The following is an 18,760-nucleotide window of genomic DNA, read 5'->3' on the forward strand; positions in this document are numbered from 1 at the left end:
ATTCATTCTGCTACCCTCCTCTCTATTATGGGTGAATTCATCCCATTTATATTCATTATCATGGCTGTTAACTCTGTATTTTTTTTCCATCATATATCCTCTTATACATATTCTATTTTTTCTTCCAGTCCTTTCTTTAAAAAGAATAAGAGAGTGAAGGAAAGGTATTTGATCAGTACTAGTGATCTAATTTGAATTGGCCTCTTCTTATTGAACTCATAGTTTTTAGATCATTTGCAAGTGCTCATTTTGCTGTCAGTTCTCTTAATGTGATATCAGTTCCCAATAAAGCTACATGACTGGAGAATTTTAGCTATATCCATATTAACCTTATTTTAAATGAAAATAAAAGGAACTTAAATAGAAGGACCTAAAGCTAAATAGATGGCTTACCACTTCTCATTGAGGAAGTAAACCAAGGAACTGACTGATTTGCCTCATCATCCTAAGCTGAAAAGTAACAAGAAACATAATTTCATGGGGGCATATGATCATTTCACCTTCTGGTGCTTGCAATGGACATAAACAAACATACCATCATGAAGTTACTTGCAGTGGTTACATCAACCAATCTCACAGAAGATGAGGTGGAAGAAATCAAATAAAACTCCAAACTAAATCAATGCATACCTTGAGTCTTTGCAATTTCAGTGCAAAATTTTAGTTGACACAAGGAAGATAGTGGAATAAGCTGAACAAATATGATATAGGAGTGAGAAATGATAGAAGCCAGTGGTTTGTAGATTTTTCAGAGGTTCATAGTCTTATATCATAAATATTTTCTTTAATCAATGCTTTATTCAACTGAAAATTTGATATTATTAAAGCACAGAGCACATCCTGTCACCTCCCTGGTTTGGGGACTTTTAAGGACTCTCTGTTACCTCTAGGTAAAATACAAATTCACTTCTTTTGCTTTCAAGACCCTTCACAATCTATCTCCAGTTTATCTTTCCAGACTGATTTCACATTATTCCTGCACACATGCATGTAGGTGCGGAGCATGCACATGCATGTGTGTTCACACACACACACATACACACACAATGCCAAAATGGCCTAATTGCCATTTCCTTTATAAGTCAAATGACTTTGCATAGACTCTCTCCTCATCCTTGGAATAGTCTTCTTCCTCAGTCTTTGTTATCTACAGCTCAGGTGCCACATCTTACAATTCAACCTTTACTAATACACCCATACATTAATGTTCGTAACCCTTCTCCAGAAATTCCTTTGTATATGTATATGTTTGTATATTTATTTATCTGGTCTCTTGTGGTTTCCCCCAGTAAAATGTAAGCTCTTTGAAGGCAGAGACAATTTTGTTTCTACCTTTCAATCTCCATGGATTAGCATAATAACAGAAACATAACGGACTCTTAATAACTTGAACTAAAGAATAGGAAGACTTTAGATCTTGAAAGCAATATCTAACAGAAAAATTAAATGTATCCTGACATGAAAATGATCAATACTATAATTATTTCAGAAATCAACCATCTGTGGATAGTTAATAAAAGGCATCAATTTGAGCAAAGATTAATATCAAAATCACAATTAGAAGAAAACTTAATAAAATAAAAATGGACACAAAATTTTAACTTAAGTCAACTGCATGGATTCTCTAAAATATGCTTGAAGATAAATCTAACTTACTTTGAATAAAGGAAATTTAACTGTATAAATAAAATAACAATGAGAATTTATAAAGAAAAAAATCCAAATTTTCTTTTCTTCTTATACTTAGCTATGACTTCCAAATATTTGAATATATTAATTTGGAGGTCTATATTTATTGGTTTGGGATATAACAGAGAAGAGGATTACATCTACGCATATATTACCTGATACCAATCAAAAGAACTACAAACATGTTAACTATAAAGATCACTTAAAATAATCTATAGTTCAAAGACATATTTTACACAGGGTCATTACCTTTTTACATTATTCTCCCATGTGCTTATTCTATGAAGCTAAAGAATATTTAAATTGTTTATTGAAAAGACTACATATTGCAGAAACAATTGCTTTCACAGTACTGTTTCTATGGCAACTGTCTTATTAAAGCACCCAAACCATCTGCTTTAAATATTAACTTCATGAGACCATCAGTGCCAGCTTTAAAACAATATCACATGTTCATTAAATATTAAAACTCAAAACAATAGAATACAAGGGAGAGAAATCTCACTATGCTATGAATATAGTCCTTAAAATATCTGAACTTTTCAGAGGTAAAGCTGTGTATTTAGGAAAAAAACTTCTCATTTAGAAATAAATGTATGTCAATAGCCCATGTAATAAAAATAAAGAGATATTTTTGTTCATTATCCCAACTTTATAATCTCAAATTTGACTTTCTCAAAGACTAAATTCTCTTATAATAATTTGATATGAATTTTTGCCTTCAAGTTGTGAACATCAAGTATATTTACTTCTCTGAGATGACATTTCTTCATCTCTATGGTAAGGAAATTAAACTAGACATTCTCAAAGGTTTCAGTAGTTCTAAAATGTTATATTTTCAGTTATCATTTGAAACAAAGGTGTCTAAATCCCAACTTTCTTAGTAACTTGTTACCTGATCTTATAAGGGCATATAGCTTAAACTCTCTCGGCCCCAATTTCTTCCTCTGTAAAATCAAGTTTAAACTAGATGATATGTAATATGCTTTCCTCTCTAATATAATACGATTGGAAGAATATGTCTTTTGCCACAATATCTTTCCATTAAACAAACAAAAAACCCCCACAACAACACACACTCCCAAGTCTGATCTCTTTGTATATGTTTAAAATATGTGTGTATTTTTGTAGTTTAGACATATTAATTAACTTTAATTATATGAGTTTTCCTTCTTCAGTTTTCCTTGTTTCTTGTTTTTCCATTTTTTCTTGAAAATGAAATAAAAATTACCTCTGAAGAATAGAATGCCACAGAATTTGTTGAACTGTGATGAACTCACAACTTTTAGAAAACAAGACAATTACTAGTCCCATCTTTACCTTTCAGTTTCTGTAATACAAAGATAACTGGGCACAAGGATCATGTTATTCAAACAACTCTTTCTTCAGACTTTACAAAATACTGAAGGTATTTTGGTATTTATGCCTTTGGTTAAAACTTGTCTAATAGCATTTTCCTACTTTTTGTGTAGGTGAGAGTCCTATTCCAAATCATGCTAAATGCATTTTGAAGCATTTAGTAAGAATTAGTGAGTGCATTTGCAAAGGAATTTATCTTATTTATTTCGTCAATGGAAGGGCAAAATTCAGAAAATAAAAAATAGAACACTACAGTCAATCAGGCACAAAAAGTAGTATTTGACTATAACTGGGTTCCTCTCACCCCCAGTCTTGGTCATTCACCAAAGGTCACTATTACAACTCCACAGAATTGTCCTACAGGTCATTCCAATTTTCATGACCATTAGTTTTTGTCTGATTCTTCTAGACACGCCTTAAGGGGCAATGTAGAAATGTTTTTACACTAATCAAAATTTAAAACTAAAAATAAACCACCATCCACACAGACAATCCTTAATTTAGAAGATAAACATTTTTAATGTTACTAGTTTTGGGGCCCATGGAAATAATTCTCAGTTGTGATACAGCAAACAAGATATTTAGGAGATATAAATTGAAAGGTGGTAGACTAATGACCTTTCTGTGATCATTTTCAAAGGATTCATCATTCTCTTAAACTGTATAGAGCCATAATTTGAAAAGGATCCAGGATGATGTATCAGAAAGTTGCTATCATGCTATTATTGTTGCCTAGAGAGAGTTTCAATTTGTCATGCTCAATCCCAGAGAGTGCAGCTGTAAACGAAGTTACAGAAAGCAGATTGAGATTTGAAGTACGGAAAGGTTTTTGTAATGATTAGAACCATCCAGAAGTGGAATGGATTGCTTTGGAATGGAATGGGATCCCTTTCTTTTGGAGACTGCCTTGCTAAATCTAAATGACTTTATTGGGTATGATGGAAGTGGTCTTTTTGTTCGGGGTTGAGTAGGTCTAGAATGATGGTCTCTAATTGTCCTGTCCAACTTGGACTCTGATTTGGTGATTTACATATTTTTTTAATTTTAAAAACTATTTTACAATGTAAAGGAACATTAAAATTTAAACAAAAATGCAGTAGAGAGAACTGCCTGAAATTCAGGATCAGGAAGACCTCTGGACTCAAGTGCTGCCTCTGACAAATACCTCCTGCCACCCTTGGCAAGACAAAACATCTCAGTTCCAGTCCCCACTCCCCCCTCTCTAAGATTCATAAATTTCAGAACAGTTGCTGATATGCTTTGATAGGAGTTTCCTCACTGCAAGTTTCCTACACCAATGAAATTTTAGGTCCAGACCAAATCACACACACACACACACACACACACACACACACACACACACACCTGTCACACATTTGCCTTTAATATTTTGGCACAAGTTGTAGTGAAAGACTAAGCTTCAGCTTACATTACAATTAGACAAGCTAATATTGACACCACCAGCTGTGTACTTTAATTTTTTTTTTTTTTTTTTTGGTAAATGTTGAACATGTATTTGTGAAGTAAGCAGATCCATGTTTAGCTGGCTGCTGTGGACAACAGCTGCTTTGCCGAAAATAACAGTGTCCAGCAATTGTCCAGAAGATTTCCCCCCATTTAAAATTCTAGTAGAATGTAAACTTTTTAAGGACAGGGACTGTTTTGTATTTGTCTTTGCACTAACAGTACCTTGGACAGGGTCTTCAAAATAGTTGACACAATAAGATTACTGAATTAAATTAAGGCAGTTGTCAGTCAATATCAAGCAAAGCAGAATCAGCTAAATATTATCCAGCTTGGGAATTTTTCTACAACTTATCCTATCAATAAACCACTTAAGAAATTCTTGCTGCGTGCATAACAATTTATCAGATATGGTGGACAAACTTACACACACACACACACAATACCTATTTCAAAGTCAGAGTTTTATTAAGAGAACACAAGTTAATCATTTGAAAGAACTAAACATACAAGGTGCGGGATGGTCGAAAAGTCTCAGGGCAAATTTTAAGCTTTGATAGCTTAAAAACACACACACACACACACACACACACACACACACACACACACACACACACACACACACACACACATTGAACCTTTGAAGGCTTTGAAGCTGTTTAGTGAAGACAAGCTTTCCTGAATTCACCATAGTCATTCCTATATCCTTACATTTTTCATGTTGTTGGCCCTACCTGTTTATCCAAATCCTACCTATTCTTCAAGATATATTTCAAATCCTACATCCTCCATGGCAGTGGTGTCAAACACACAGCCTGCCAGCAGCACACAACTCACAACACTGAGTACAATCCAAATTAAAATGTAATGGGGATGTATTTAACAAAATACACAATATAATAAAATATAGACCCATAGGGATCCAGTTTAGTGGTCTCTATTTCAATTTTACTTTGACAGCAATGATTTAGATTAGTCTTTCTTGGTGTCATTTGCAAAAGAATTCTATCTGAGATTCCTTGCAACTCTAAATCCTTCATTTCTTTTATAACTGATTTAATAACACTATAGAGATATTTCTGTTACTGGAATATCTATTAGTATTTTCCCAAAGATTCTGAGTTAGCTTGGTTAGGAAAGAGTAATGGTGTTAAGAATTTTCTCATTACTCTACTGCTTGGCTTGATGAATATTTACTATTTTAAGTTTGAAATGGAAAACTCCCAGTTATGATGATAGTTTAAAATAAACTCCAAAATCTATCTGCTTGTAGCATCTGCCACATTCTCTTTCAGTTGCCTCCACCCCATGCTTTTTCTATAACACAACCTCTTTCTTTCCAATCAATATTCATAATCCAGGTCCAGAAAGAAGATTGTAAGATACTGCTCCTACAGTTATCATTTGGAATTGTGCCACTTTGTTTGTAGACACTGCAGCCATGTGTACAGGTATTAGGATGGACTCGAGAGGGAACCCCACAACACCAATATTGACCACATCAAGCCAACTACTCATGTGTATATCTACTTGCTTTCATGTGTTGCATTTCTCAGTGGTACTCATATAGGAATCCTATGGGTGAAAGAAAGGGAGGAAGGGAATGGGAGGAGAGGAGAGAGAAAAAAGGAAGAGGGAGAGAGCAAGAGCAAGAGAGTGAAAGAGCAAGAGAGAGAGAGTGAGGTAGAGTGAGAGTGAGAGCAAGAGCAAGAGAGGGAGAGAGGGAGAGAGAGAGAGAGAGGGAAGGAGGAAGAGGAAGAAGACAAAGGTTTTTTTCAGAATATGTTCTATTTAGAAAAACACTGGCTCAAAAGGTTGGCATTTCACACTTGTGAAAATAGGCCTGCACCACTGTTTACTTTACTAATCCCTTCCTCCCCTTTAAAAAAACAAAATAGAATTTAGTGCATACTTCAGAAATACAAAACATACATACATTTGCGGAAAGAAGCTGCCAAAGTTTTCACATTTGACAACGAAAAAGACAGAAGACATGCTCAATGACACTGTGCCCTCTGCACCAATTAAATTAAAATCATTTCTACAGTCATGAGGAAATTGCTTTCACTGAGGTGTATTCTATTGGTTATCAGTGTGCCTATCAATGAATCAGCAGCTATTGGGCACTGTCTAATATGTTTTAACTCTATATGTTACATTGGAGCCTTATATATGACCAGCACAGAGAGAAGACAGGATATTTCTTCTAAAATCAATACCAAAATGTAAACTATACAAATACTGAGTGTTTTGGACCCATAAACATGCATTGCTTGTTTTCACCAGAAGCTACAATAAGAGGCAGCAAAGTATCCAACCTTCTTAATGGAAAGATTAAGGGAGTTCCAATACACAACTCAGTCTGCTTTCCGGAGTTTTTCTTTCAGAACTATGACTAGGACAGTTTGCCTCTTAGCAATCTAGACGAGTTTGCACTATTTGGGCCAATTTAAATCAGAGTGGGTGGGATGAAGAAAGATAAATGTATCATACCTGGGCCAAAGCAAAGAAAAAATTAATCTCTAAAGCCTAGGATGTATATTCTTCTCTTTTGCTTAGTAACGTTATGAGTAGGTGTATAGTTTCTTCCAATCTTAAGTTCCATAATACTTAGAGGGTATTTTAATGGATAATAAAATTTAAATACTTTGAATTGGGTCAGAATGGCAGCAGCACTAAGTGAAAAATAAGTGTTTTTTAGTTAATTTTCAGTTTGTTCTTCTTTGACTCAGTAGGAATGTAGTCCTGTCAAAGGGAGCCAAGCTCATGTTTCCAACATTTTGCTGATTGATCAATGAGAGACCTGCGTAGCAGTCTTCTTCAAATGACAGCAAACCCTCATTGAGTGGCTACCACTTAACTCCTCTGGGCCTTCATTCCTAGGGCATCTGCAAAAAAGAGTTGGATTCAATGATCTCTAAAGCTGCCTATCCTCCAATATTGTATTAGCATAAATGCTTTTTGGAAGGTTGGGTATTGGGTGTGTGGCTAGAAGAGGTGAGAAATTTGGCGTCCTTAATCTAATTAAGAACTATTCTCTAATTAAATGACTATTCTTATTGTTCACATCATCACACTTTAAAACTCCAGATTACACATGATTTTTAGAAAGCTAATGTAATTACCAAAGTTCTACAAAAAAGATGGTGGTCATAGTGGTAGTAGCACTAGGAAAACCAGTATGGTTTATGGCTATGCTATGGCTATGCTAATTTTCATTCTTTTTTGGGCGGGGAAGGGAGAGGAGGTGGTTCAAGTATAATACTCCTATTGCTGATTTCCTGCAGGATTGACCCAGAATTTTCTGTAGCCATAGTACAAAAGATATTAAATCAGACTAGCTCCTGGTTCTGACATATTGGAACGAGCAACCATAAACTAGGTTAATAGAACAAGGGCTGCAGTGTTGTCAGACTCTTAAAAGTTGCACTCTCCCAGCTGTTACATAAGAGCCCACATGGGACTTGTAGGATGGTGTTTGTAAACAGTGAAGCCATGTGCATCCTAGCCACGTGCCAAATGAAGCAAGAAAAGAACAGAAAGGTCCAAACAGCATTACGAAGAACTGATTTTTGCATCAATGAATGAAATAAATTTTCTTAAAAGTCAAAGAGAGAAGGAAATATATATGCCTATAAAGATGATTTTTTTTTCTCATTTGGAAACCATTAATGAGGAGGATAAATGGATTCCTAACTTCACTATGTCACCTTCCTTTTTCTTTTTGTCTTTTTTAGATGACTGACCTAGTAAATGTATTACATAATCATCTAATTCAGATTTTTAAAAAATTGCAAGAGCCCTGTAATAATGAATAATTATATGAATAATACATATTATGAATATGATATATGAATAATAATAATTCTTCCACAATCTATTTCTTGTGTTATTTTGCTGATTTTGTTGTTGTTATTTTGACTGTGAACTTAAATTCTAGGGTCAAAGGGTAAAGGTGCCAAATGATAATTGCTATTTGTTTGCTGAATGATTGGCCAAGACTGTATAAAATAATCTCATACTCAAAGATGGTATGTAACACGTTGAACAAAAATTACTTCCAACAATTCTGGTGGTGGTGATGGGGAGGGGGATGTCACTTTTTCATGAGTACTGCAAGAATTTGGTTAGCCTTTCATATTTATATGCTCATCTTTCATAAATGGGGACTGTTTGAGGGGCAACAAATGAGACATGCTTTTATTAAGATTGCTACTACTTGCATTTTTGCCCATAATACAAAAAAAAATAATGAGATGTAAAAGAAGTTTTCACATTCAGATGAAAAATTCCCTCTAACTACTGGTAAGAGGCAGGTTTTTAAAAAGCTATTAGTAAACATGCTATAAATTATAACGATAGTGTGGATAGTAAAAACAAAGTTCACAGCAGTAGGGTAGTAAATTTACCCCTGAGGAGTCGACAAAACCAAGGTCATGCTTTCTTGGCCACATTAACCTTAAATTGTATAATTGTAAATCATTAGATGCAAGAGGAGGGGACACTTTACAGAGTAAATGCTATTAGCAAAAGTCTCATGATAAAGTCAGCCTTGTCAGCAAACACATGCATGCACAGATAAAACTTGACTATTAAAAAGATGTCATTAGTAAAATGTTTACCAGCTACGACTCTTCTAGAGCTATTATCTCCACCCCAAGCTACAACACAGTAAATCAACTATCCCTAACTTAAAATACAACATTCAATATTACTTGCTCTAATTTCATGTTCTAGGTAAGACTATAAGGTAGAGTGAAGGAAAATCTTGGTCACTAAGGGAGTCTGTTTGGGCACAGACAGAAAAGCTGAAACATAGCTAGAAATAATTTATTTTTGCTACTAAAGATATCAAGCCTTTGGTTTTATCACAAAAATCCAGCCAAATCTCTGAGGTGCTTATTTTTATGAAGTATACAATTAAGAAAAAAGAATGAAGGAAAAGGGTTCTCACTTTCCCCCCAAATTTGAATAATACCCACTGACATAATACTACCCTTTTCCACATTATTCTCATTAGTCATTTTGAATCATCTAAAGAGAGAATTTATTTTAAAATTCATTACTATGAAATTCAGTTCTTAGAGAAGTTCCTTCCCATTCTATAAAGTAGCCAAACATTTTGTAAATATTTAGAAACTGCCAAATTGTATGTGTTTTGATATGCACAACAAATAAAAGAACCCACCATTTATTAGCAAGAGGTAGTGAAGTAATTTTGTCCTTCTTTTGTGCACTTTTTTTTTGGCTTATGTAACACCTGAGAGAGTTGTGTGTCCACTGGCAAGTGTAAGAGGCTTCAAACAAGAATGAAATAATACTGAAAGAAGAAATTTATCTCAAAAAACAAAAAACAACCCAGCACTGAATAGGAAGAGCAAAGGCAGGGGATGAGGGTGTGGTGTCTTTGCAGTCTCCAGTATTTTGCATCAAAAGAACCACAAGTAATAATTAAATCATTGTGTGTTGTGTGTTCTTGTACCTTAATGGAGGCAGAAGAGAAAAAACCCAGGAAAAATAGAAGAGTAATGTAGATTCTGATTGCCACATTCTATTACCAGCCTCCCACCCTTATCTTTATTTCTCCCCGCTTTCCTTTTCATCATCTGGGAGGCAAGAAAGGAGGAAAGAAAATATTGTAATTAAAAACACCTCTTAAGATTTGGATACATAGCTTTGAACAAGAGTTAATGTAAACATGTAAATACTAGACTATTTTGTCAACTAAAACGTAATGATGAAGTGGTTTTAAGCCATTTCTCATTAGCATGACAATAATTAAAGTATTACAAAAATACTATAGGAAACATTGTGACAAATTTGAAAATGGCAAAAGCAGCAATCTGGAAACATGAATCACTCTCAATCAATCTCTCTCTCTCTCTCTGTCTCTCTGTCTCTCTGTCTCTCTGTCTCTCTGTCTCTCTCTCTCTCTCTCTCTCTCTCTCTCTCTCTCTCTCTCTCTCTCTCTCTCTCTCTCTCTCTCTTTCCTCTGCCCCCAACACATAGTGTCTTATGACTACAAACCCTACATCTATAAGCATAAAATAGATAATTCTGCTGCCTAATGACTTTAGGCACTAATTCTCTAACTAAGAAAGGAGCATACCTAATTTTTTTCTCCCCTTCAGTATGCTGAATCTTATACTTCATTCATTTGTGGAAAGTAAATGTAAAAATATCAGTTGACATCAAGGATTCCTAACTTGCTTGAAACTAGAATTCATCTCTATGGGATTAATAGTTCAAGAAGTCAACAGAAAGAGATTTAAAATTCCTGGCATGGTGCAGAAGAGTCAAAAAGGTACTTTGCACGCAAACCTGTTGGGCAACTTTTTGAAAATCCCATAGACTAAGGCAACTGAAGAACTTCATTCAGATACATTTTCCATTTCATTGCCTATAAATGAGTAAAACCCAATTCCAATAAAACTAAGGTTTCAAAACAGAAAATAGAAAGGAGAAAAGTAAAATCACGGAACTATTTCTCTTATAGGAAGTACTGAACTATCTCAATTTTTAAAATATTCCATTTTAAAAACATGTTCCTTAAAACAAGAGATTATTTTAGATTTTCAAATATGCCACGGAATATTCTTCAGTGAGTGATATAATTGAAAAAAATGATTCTAGATTAGACATTTTGAAAGGATTTTAAAATAACAACAACAAAACTTTAAGGCTCTTCTTTTAATTCCACTGCATGGTAGTTTCTAGACATGGTCCTAATTTAAATTTACATGATGGCATGAATGCAGACTTTTATTACACACGCACACACACACACACACACATACACTTATGAAACAAAAGGAGACTTTGGCATAAAACAAAGCTAGAAGTTTTAGCTAAAAATTAACACACAAAATTTCTCTTTATGGAACCAAAATTCAAATTCCCTAGTGTCCCTAAGAATATCTACTAAAATTTTGCACACCTTTGACTATCAACAGCTCATCAAAACTCTGGTTTACTATTTGTAAATACTATTGTTATGTGTGTACAGTCACGTGGCAAGCCAAGAGCATCCTGACCCAAACATTTCTACACTTGGTAAGTATTGGCATCACATAGACCGCTAGATCACTAGCCAAATCCCGTTTCAACATTACTTTACTTCGATCTGTTTCCAGAACTCCTATAGTCTGAAATACAACTCTATTTGCTCAAGCACCCTGAAGATGATTTATAATTTTGATTTTAAAAAGTGAGATTCAATAAAATCAGGTGAAAACATAAATATGTAATCAAATCAAGCAAGTACTTGTGGCTGTCATGCAACTGTTTCTTTTTTTTGAGAATAAAATCATTTTTGGTGAAAAAATTAGGACTCGAGGATTTATAGTTGTTGAATACAAAATTTCTTAGATTAGATATAAACTTTTTTCAGGCATTAAAGTAAGAATCTAATTTTGTAAAGATGTTACTTTTAACATGGGCTATATCACTTGGAGTCATTACAAAAGGTCAAAATTATTGATTATGCATTGAAAGATTCCATGCAGTTACACAGACAATTATGTTTCTTCAGTTATCTGACCCAATATCTGCTAAATGCATAACCTCATGCAGTTAGAGAAAGCATTATTTTGAACATTATTAAGTGTTTTGAACTTAACATGTTTCCTATGTACAAAGAACTTTAACCAAACTATGAGTTCTATACCAATGTATATTTTTGGGAGGAATGAAATCATGGTCATATAGCTATATTTCTATGGACAGTAAGAACCTATTTCTCCCTTAAAAAAAAATAACCTGGCTGCAGATAATTAAATTTTTGCTTGGTTTATCTCTATGAAAGGTTTCAATTTAAAGGATTTTTTTTTAAACTAGAGAGAAACATGATTCATCCTCTCTACATAGAGAATAGCTTAAAATTCACTTAAATTTAAGTGACTTTACCCAGTCTACAAGTTCATTCAATCATTTGTTGACATCCAATCTGCACAGTACTGCACTCAATACAGTGAAAAAATATAAAATAATTTTATGTGAGGGCAGCACTTTGACACCTAAGAAAAGAAACTTTTGATACCTATCAACTTATAGCATATACTGTATTTTCAGTAAAACAAATTTATGACCAATTATGTTCATCCTAGTTCATTTTCTAGTTTTCTCTTTCAGGCCTACTTGCAATGATCTTTTTTGGAATTGTCAGTGAAATGCTGTACTTGGAACTTCCTAAAATGTAACACACTATTACAAAACCTTAAAAAACAAAACCCTGAGATAATTGAAAATTCCTGATATTTTACATGTTTCACTTTTGAAATCTGAGACATTTAAATACTCGCTTCTGGGCAAGTAGAAACACTGTAACTGAGAAAATTTACCTTTTTGGGACTTGGCCATTGAAACTTATTTCATTTGAAAAGGAACCTATCTGCCTTTCTCAAGCCAGGAATTAAGTACAATATAGAACGAATCAGAATCATGCTGAAATTGTGATGGATACCCAATTCGTTATTTGGCTTTATAACAAAATGAATGCTTGTTTTCCTCTTTTCTAAAACCTTCTCCTCACACTACATACAGAATGAGCAGAGATACTGTACAGCACTTTAAAATGATGTCAGGCTTCACTAAGCGCTGGCAGAGAGCCAAGAGAGCAATCAGAGTTCTGGACCAAGTAAATACTGTATATTTGGCGAAATCATTTGTGGCTGTGTTCTTCAGCACAGCATCCAAGATAACCACCAGCTCTACATGAAACTTGGCAACTTGACTCTACCACTGTTAAGGCTCCAATTGTAAAAGTTGGCTTGCAAGATAACTTGCTGCTTCTGGCTTTGGTGTTGCTACCACACTTGAAAGCTACTGTGCAGCCTTGGAATAGTTGGGAAAGGACTTATTTTGATAAACCAACACTTTACAGCTGAAGTTTTAGCATACTCCCATGGCAAGAGACTATTTAGCATGTTGTTTTCCTTCTTGATAAAGTGAAGAAGTTTGTTACTGAAAATGTAGATGGCTGGATAAGCCCTATTCAAAGAAATTAACATCGAACACAAAAACAAAATTAAAAAGAATCTATCAGCGTTACTACCTAAAAAAAAAAAAAAAGTGTTTCTGAGGCTATCAGTGTCAATAGTCTGATGATCATACTTTGAAATGTCAGGTTGGCTGGTATGGTGGAAAGAGTCCTGGGCTTGAAGCAGGGCGATCTGTGTTTCAATCCTTGTCCTGCAGATGACAGTTGTGTGCGCATTGAAATGAGAAGCAGCATAAGAGAGATGAAAGAGTACCTAAGAGGTAGTCAGAAGACTCAAGTTCAAACCCAAGGCCATTTGTGTGGCCTTGGGGCAGTCATTTCATGTCTCTGGGTCTCATTCACAAGCTGGGGTAAGGTTGGTGGGGGATACTCTTTAAAATCCCATCCAGCTCAAAGTTTCTACCATTCTTTGTGATATTTGTGTTTTGGGTCAACTTGTGACCTCTCTAAGTCCCGGGTTCTTTATTAATACCAGCCTCACCTTAGGATCAAATGAGATAATGTGTGTAAAGTGAAGAGCTTTTTGAATGAAAACTATGGTTGTTATATTTCAGGATGCAGTGTTTCCTAGAAAATTCAAGCTTTTGCTAATTGGAGATACTTGAAATACAGGATTGTCTAGATATCTTTGTAATGAAGGCAAACAAAAAAGGAAGGGGGGGAACTCCAACAATGCTGACACGTGAATTACAACATGGAAATAATGTTTGGCAGGATAGGTAGAGGAATTCTACCATGGACAACTGAAACCAAAACATTTAAATGACCTATTTCTTTCACAATGTAGTTCTGGTGCCAACAAAGGACCTTGGAAATCTGTCATAAAAACTCCTCAGCAGGTGCACGTTCCTAGTTCTTTAAGTCATGTTGACATAATATCTAGGACCATGCTCCCTCTCCCATCAAAATAACAGGCTTCCCTTTGCCTCTAGGACAAGCAGCAACGAAATGCCAGACTCAGCTACAAGGTTAAACAAATTCGGACAGTTTTCAAATAAGCAAAGCAAGTGTGACTTCTCTTACCATAGTTCATTGACATCGCAATGCATTTAGGTCAACAAAAATATAATTCACAGCAAAGTTCTAGTTACAAGGTGACCTTTTGTTAACTGCTTCTCCTGTGTCATGAAAACTAATTTTTCTCAATAGTTTTTCATATGAAATAATACGAAACTCTATTGATCCTATTTTTTGGTAACACATAAAGCACAGAAACCATCCTGCATGCACCTTGAAAGGGGTCAATTGAGGTAATGTTTCTCATGGATAGGTTACTTTGTCTATGATGATTTGAATATTTTATTAATGCTTACCATACAAAACATAAAATGCTAATATTTTGTCAAAACAATTTGATCTTGTTCTCTCTCTGTCTCTGTCTCTCTGTCTGTCTGTCTCTCTCTCTGTCTCTCTCTCTCTGTCCTTCTCTCTCTCTCTCCTTCATCTATAAGGGGCATCTTATCCAGGATCAATTAGTGAATGCTTTCAGCATGAAATGAACTACATAAAATAACAAGAAAATCTGAGTTTGATGACAGGATAGGAGCAAATCCAGATGTCCAGACTCGAATTTATCCAAACCAGATGGTTGTGCGTTTATCCTTTTCATTTCAGAATAAAGAATCTATTATTAATAAGCCAAGTGGAGGGAAAGTCCCACAACAATTGAAAAGTTCTCCAAGAAAATTGCAGGTATGTCTCAAGACTAAAGAAACCACCAAGTTTGGGGGATTTAGGAAGCTTATAAATTCCATTGTAGTAATTAACCATAGTTTTCCTCTACAGAGGGAATGTTACTAATAGTCATGCTAAAACCAAAGAAGCTATCTTTACTTCTAACCCTTAGGTTTGTTTGCCTTTTAAATCAGTCTCTGAAGTCCCTAAATTATAATTAAATTGTGCTTGGTTTTAAAAAAGGATCCCTTCCCCAAGATGTTATCTTCTGTAGATATGAACTGCACCTACCCCTTTAATCTGAGAGAATCTTCTCTATATATGTCAGTCCCTGTGTTAGCAGAATTAATCCATTTTTGGAGGTCATAATAGAAGGACTTGCAAGTGAAATAACATGGACAAATACCTTTGTGTATTTAAGGGGCTGTGTGTTAATTACTTCACCTTCTGATCAGAACCTGAGCAGTGTCTTTCAAACTTCAGTTTAACACTGACCATAATCATTAACACCTCTGGTCTTGCATGACTTTTGCCAACAGTCTTTCTTGTTTTATAATTCACAGCCCCAGTGAAAGTGCCCCCATGAAATACACAAGCAAATACACTAGAAACCCACCCCACCCTCCTCCTTTGCAGTATTTCAACCTGCCATTAAAATGTAAATGTAATGGGCTCATTAGCCGGTAAACAATACACACTGGTTCCCCTTTTTCTTTTGGGCTAAAGACAATGTCTCTTCTTCTAGGCAATTCTCCATGTCCTGGTCAAAGAGATGTACAAGGACCCTGGTCTTTCTTGCCTCTATCCTAGACCATTCATTGTTTCGTGTGACTAGATTTGTCATTTGCATGCCATCCATGATGGGGAATGAAATGTGACTTTGGGTTTTAAATCGGTAGATGTTAGAGTGCCCTGCTAGGCTATTCTCGACAACGTTTGACTTACTCAGGAACACATGTGAAAAAGACTTACTAAATTTTAATCAAGTAATTGGGGGACAGGAAAAGAGGTCACTTTTACTTGGTCTTAAGTACTGATTGAGGAGAAAGAAAGAGCACTGAAATGTTAATGAAAACAAATCCTGCAGCCAAATGATTTTTTAAAATAGCTAAGTAGGTTTTGAACCTTCTCCACTAGACTACCCAGCACACATTTCCCCCGTTTATTAGAGGCTCCGAACTCTACAATCACATTAGCACAATTTTCTTAACAACACCAGGGGAATGGTCCTAGTGAAAAGAATCGGTAAGATGATCAAATGTGTTTCAGATGGGGGGGGGGGGGAGGAAGAAAAAAAAAAGGAAGGGCCTGCTGCAAATCTTCTTTCCACTTCTCTCTTTCTCCCCTAGGATTGGGTTTCATTTCCTTTAGTGCCCCTGACCTTGCAGTTTCAAACTCTACAATCTTCTTCTGCCTCCCCCCTCCCCCCACGTTTCTGTCTCCCCCTCCCCCCTTCCCCTTTGACTGCGCCTGTCTTTGTGTCTGCCTGTCACTTACCGGTGAACCAAATGAAAGCTGATTCAGGAGCAGCACAAAGCCAGCAAAACAGACTTTCACACACAAATTCTCTCACACAGATTCTCCAAAAGCTGGACGGCGCAGCCGGGGAGCAGTGCTAATATATCTATCTGGGGCTGAGAAGGGTGGTTTTTGTTGATGCTGGTAGAGGTGGTGGTGGAGGAGGTGGGAGTCAAAGAAACTCCTGTCTGATATCTCACTCAGCACCTCCATCAACCCCCTCAGACTTGAAAAACCCAAACCACCTCTCGAAAAGTCTCCCGATTCCACCCCCTCCAACGTGCTTTTAAAGAAAATTCACTGTGAGTGAGGGGCAGAGGGGAAGGTGGAAACCGATAAATGCAAGCCACCCACCAAAGAGAAAAGAAAAAAAAAACACCCTTATCAGTAGTGGTTCCAGTGTGTAGATTTCAACCAGAGGCGAGTTTGCACGCTTACACTTACATAATGGGGGGTGGTGGTATTAAAGGGAAAAGTAGCACGCTCTCCCTCCCCCTGAACTTTCTTTTTTCTTTTTTGGAAAGAAACAAAGAAAAGGAAAGAAACACATACAAACACACACACACGCACGCACACGCACACGCACACACACTTACTTTCCTGCAACTAAAAAAGCCAGGGGAGCCTGCTCCTGGGAGATAGGACAGTAAGTTAGTTTTCTAGGAGGACGACCCAGGCAGGCAGGAGGGGGAGAGGTGACACGGGACTGTAGGTTTTTTTGGGGGGGAATTTTTGTAAAACTCTATTTGTCAGCCATGTTGAAGAGGCTTCAGTAAATTCTGAAGCTTCCCTCTTCCCTCTTTACGTTTGGAGGCTGCCACTGAAGGCTTTGCTCGCCAGCACCCCGAAGAAGCCCGACAGACACGGAGGGGAGGAGGAGGAGGAGGAAAGGGAGAGTGTTCGCGGCAGTAAGAGAAGCGCTCTGACCTCTTTTTTTCTGTCCCCTCAGCCTTGCAGAAATCCAGCAGATGCAGCCGGGGCTCCTTTCTAACAAATCCTTAAAGGGCAGCCATCTTGCTTCCTTCTGCTCCTCTACGAAAGCAGCCTGGCCTCCGCATCAATATTCATAAGGCAGTTTGACGTCTGTTCTCATCACTTGCTGAAGCCTCCGTGTTGCTGGTCGGCGGCCGCGCCGAGGGAGCGGACGTGACTCGCATGCGAACCCGCGGGTGCTTGAAGCGCGCTCTAGATGCTGCTGCTGCTGGTGGTGGCTGCTGCTGCGCTCATGTCTGCCTCGGTCGCTCCTGCCGCTTCTCCTTGATCCCCGCCTGCCTCCTCCTCCTCTCCTCCTCTCCTCCTCTCCTCCTCCCGGGCCGCCGGGGCTGCTCAGGAACGCTCAGCCCCGCTGTGTCTCTGCTGGACGACCTGGGCGCTGAAAATTAGCTCCCCACCGAGGGGCTTCCTACACAAAGACTCGCAATATTTTTGGGTGCTGTACAATAAGGCGAATAAGTACAGGAGAGGGCTGCCCTAAAGCTATGGAGTGGAGTAGGAAAAAATAATGGGCATGGATGGCTCGTGGGTGTGAGTGAGTGTGTGTGTGTGTGTGTGTGTGTGTGTGTGTGTGTGTGTGTGTGTGTGTAACTCCTGCTGCTGCCGCTGCCGCTGCCGCTGCTGCACAGCAGTTTCAGTGTGATAGATGTTGCCAGAGAATTCACTCTTGTACTGTACTGCTCCGCTCCAGCAGCCTGGAGGAGGGGAAAGGAAGGGAGGGATGGCGGAGGCATGTGTCAAAGGGAATAATAATACTTTTTCTTTAACTAAGGACTTCCACTCCCCCTTCGGTCTCCACTTCCTTCATCTACACGGACACATGCTTACTTTCTCCACTTTCTCCTCTTCTCTCGCTTTCCCTCACTTTAACTTTTTTTTCCTCAACAAAAATCTTCCCCATCATCCCTGTCACAACTGAAAAGTCTTTTTAATGTAGGTTTTAAAGTTCTCAAAACTGTGAAATACTAGTCATTTCTCCCTTAAACGAACCATGGCTCACCTTCTGTTTACTCTGACCACGTGAGCTAGGAAGGTGAAGGCAAGAGTTCTCTTAGTACACTAAGA

At 37.0% G+C, this 18,760-nt stretch overlaps 1 protein-coding gene across 3 annotated transcripts in view; it reads right to left on the minus strand.

Annotated features, from left to right (window-relative positions):
- TET2 (tet methylcytosine dioxygenase 2) overlaps window positions 1–18,514 on the minus strand; it is a 159,695-nt gene extending 141,181 nt beyond the window's left edge. For 2 of the 3 annotated variants that reach the window (XM_072623078.1, XM_072623079.1), the window contains exon 1: window positions 17,630–18,513. The gene's annotated coding sequence lies outside the window, so the exon portion shown is untranslated. Of the gene's footprint in view, window positions 1–17,629 lie in introns of all 3 variants that reach the window. The other variant, XM_072623080.1, reaches the window with a different exon arrangement.
- Between the last annotated feature and the right edge of the window lie 246 nt (window positions 18,515–18,760).

Source organism: Notamacropus eugenii, chromosome 7 (genome assembly GCF_028372415.1).
Source record: "Notamacropus eugenii isolate mMacEug1 chromosome 7, mMacEug1.pri_v2, whole genome shotgun sequence".
NCBI lineage: Eukaryota > Metazoa > Chordata > Mammalia > Diprotodontia > Macropodidae > Notamacropus > Notamacropus eugenii.